The following is a 3511-nucleotide window of genomic DNA, read 5'->3' as shown; positions in this document are numbered from 1 at the left end:
AGGATAGAGGAGGAATAATTACCACCAAAGTTAGGCAAGGGGTTACCTCTGGGAGGTGGGAGAAGTATATAGGTGCCTTCTGACATGCTAGAAATATTCTCTCTTGCCTTGCTTGGTGGTGACATTGGTGTTTGCTTTAGAATTGTATTATTATTATTATTATTATTATTATTATTTTAAATATAAAGAACACAGCCTCTTTGTTTCCTCTTGAGACATCAATGTTCGGTTTGTATGAGAGCACGCGCAGTACTAGAGAGAGTGGCCAGGTCTTCCATTTGCTCCAAAGCATTCCAGTGGAGGAAAAGCCTAAACAGGATCTAGACGGTTTCCATCTGTCACTATTCAGCTAATCAAATCTATAGCTTGGTATTCCTTGATTAGGACGGCCCCAACAAGGCCCCACGTGATAACAGCCAAGGGTGGAGGTGGGAGATATGGATGATTCAATGGGCATGTGCAGTTTAGCCCGATGTCCCCATGTGCTCTCTAAAATTCCCTTATTTGGTCAGAGCTGAGAGTGGTGTCAGAGTGGTGGCCCATCTTTGCTCACTGCTCCTCTGATTCTGCCCTGCGGCTTTCGAGGGAGAGTAGGTTCAGATGGTCTCGGAGCTGGTGGGGGCCATTCCCTTGGCAGCTTGCTGGGCTAAGCAGTACTTGTAGCTTTTGGGGCTCTCCAGGTTCACCACAGACATAGGTACCCTCACAGCATCGAGTCCATTCACTGTCGCCCACTGTGTAATGGGCTCTTCTGGTAACCTTAATGCATGTGGGGCCATCACAACACCGATTTTTAAAAAATTTTTTATTTAAATTCAGTTTAGTTAACATATAGTGTATTATTATTTCCAGGGGGAGAATTTACTGACTCATCAGTTGCTTATAACACCCAGTGCCCTCCTTAATGCCCATCACCCACTCCATCTCCCCCACCTCCCACCCCTCCAACAACCCTCAGTTTGCTTCCTAGAGTTAAGAGTCTCTCAGGTTTTGCCTCCCTCTCTGATTTTATCTTATTTTAGTTTTGAAGAAATGGTGGGCAACTATTTCAGGGTTTAGTTAGCATTTGAAGTTGTTCATCCCCACCTCCAGGTGACAACTTCTCAGAAACTTCACAGTCCTCTCACTTGCCCTGGTCTGGATCTTCTCCAATTTTCCTCCTTGTCTCAACAATTTCTCCTCCTCAAACCGTTTCTTGTTTTCAGGGGAGGCATATACAGCCAGACCTTGAGAGAGTAGTCAATTCTGGCCCAAAGATTTCTTCACTGAGACCAGTTCCCCCCGGGACGCCAAGTCTTCCCACCGCCCGCGTGAGGAGGAGCTCCAGGTTGCCTGCGGGCCCGTGGTGGTGTCCTCCGCTAGCTTGTGGAGCCATGTGGCCATTGCAGGCCCGCCTTGCGGCCCTCTCTGGACAGCAGCACCTCCCATGCACGATGACCGTGTCCTGATTGTGAGAGAGGCTCAAGTCCTGCTCCACGCTGTGGGTGGCCCCTGCAAGTGAGTGTGACCTCAGCAAGCCCCAGCTCCTCGCCGCAGGGCCCTCCCCCTGCAGGGCCCACTCCCCCATCCCGCCCCCAGGCAGCCCTGCCCTGTTTCCCTGGCGCCTAGGGAGAACCTATAATTGCTTTTTTTTTTAATATTTTATTTATTTATTTGAGAGAGACAGAGATAGTGAGAGTGAGAGAGAGCTTGAGCAGGAAGGAGGGGGAGAAGCAGGCTCCCCGCCGAGCAGGGAGCCTGATGCGGGGCTCGATCCCAGGACCCCGGGATCATGACCTGAGCCGAAGGCAGAGGCTTAACCATCTGAGCCACCCAGGCGCCCCCCTATAATTGCTTTTAAACCTCACATATATTTTAGGTTCTTTTTTTGTATGAATGATGTAGCTCATAAAAGTACAAACAAGAAAATTCCCAGAGTCACATAACTGAGAAACCCAGAAGTAGGATTAACTTTAAGTGCCTTTTATTCTGAGGGTCAGTTGTTGTCAGCGATGCTCTTCTCTGTCATCCCACCTCATCCTCAGGGTGACCGCAACAATCTCACCTTTCACCACACTGATTCTCACTCCCCATTTCCCAGAAACTTCAGTAAATATTTCATTACTTCTTTCTGCATCACATGCCCATTCCTGACCCAATTATTATGGCTGAGGGGTGAGGGGAATCACTCCCACGTAAATTGTATTAGCTGAGGCTGGAAGACAGGTGAATCCTCCCAAGGAATGAGTTCCATTAGATGAAGAAAATGGTGAGGCCCATTCCAAGTGGGCCATCCTACATGATTCGCTTTAATCAGTCCTTATCCACCCATTCCTGGGTTGATGGTCGCTCATGTCTCATATAATGCCTACCAGAAGCTGGAGAGACACACAAAATGAGGGAAATGACAGCTGAGCTCTGTGTGGATTTGTGTTTCTATTCTGAGTCCTTACACATTATCCTTAAATAATACTTATTAGTTGATTCCCTGAAATATCAAATAATTGCTTAAGTCACAGGATAAGTTTCTCTGAGCTGTCTCCCCCTTCATCACCCCAGACACCTTGAGAGGTCACTACATCTGGCTCTGAAAGGGATTAGAGATACAAGCAGCTGAGAGGCTCACCGTATGAATGAAGGTAACTATTCAGTGTGGTACAGATAGCATAGACTCTGCATTTGGTTTACTGCATATGTAAGCAATAATTTCAGATGTTTTAAACACTCTTAATCATTTCTTTTGAACACACACCTGTGTGTCCTTTATGTCTATATCTTAATATGTATTTATCAAACTTTTCTTTGAAGCATAGTATTGAATAAACTTTTTAACGGTAAATTTAATTGTTGAATACATTTAATTAATCTCCCAGGTGTGGTGAACACAGAATGGTTCTTTTCAGAGTCCAATTTGGGGAGATTCATTGCCCCAGCTGCTGGGAATGCCATCAGCAGACAGTTTTCAGCTGTTAGTCCCTTCAGGGAGCCTCAGCTGTAGAAAGCCATCTTTCCCCCAAATCATGCCTTTTTGGGGTGGTGTGATGGTTAAATGTATGTGTCAACTTGGCTAGACCACTATACCCAGATAGCTGGTCAAACTTTATTCTAGATGTTTCTGTGGAGGTATTTGTTAGAGAGACTAACATTTAAATCGGAAGACTGATTTCAGTACAGCTAATTGTCCTCCATCATGTGGGTGGGTATAATATAATCACCTGAAGGCCTACATAGCAAAAGGCTGAGCTTCCCGGAAACAGAGATCATTTTGCCAGCAAACTGTCTCTGGAGTCGAACCAAGACTTCTCTCTGGGGCTCCGTCCTGCCAGCCTGCTCTGCAGATTTCGGATTTACCAGGCCTCCACGATTTTGTGAGTCATTCCCTTAAAACAAATTTTTTCGCTCGCTCTCTGTTGAGCTTGTGTTGTAGCTCGACTTCTGCCCAATCCAGCTTCCTTGCCCTACCTTCTACCTGTGTTTACCTGTGTTGATCCCACGGTCACTCCCTAATAAACATACTGAATACTACACTCCA

At 46.2% G+C, this 3511-nt stretch overlaps 1 pseudogene; it reads right to left on the bottom strand.

Annotated features, from left to right (window-relative positions):
* Positions 1-277: 277 nt before the first annotated feature.
* LOC102734713 (large ribosomal subunit protein bL9m-like) lies at positions 278-1580 on the bottom strand (annotated as a pseudogene).
* Between the last annotated feature and the right edge of the window lie 1931 nt (positions 1581-3511).

The sequence above is a fragment of the Leptonychotes weddellii genome, unplaced genomic scaffold (genome assembly GCF_054177405.1).
Source record: "Leptonychotes weddellii isolate Sample4059 unplaced genomic scaffold, ASM5417740v2 HiC_scaffold_4303, whole genome shotgun sequence".
NCBI classification, from domain to species: domain Eukaryota; kingdom Metazoa; phylum Chordata; class Mammalia; order Carnivora; family Phocidae; genus Leptonychotes; species Leptonychotes weddellii.
This window is presented reverse-complemented; position numbering and strand designations above follow the sequence as displayed.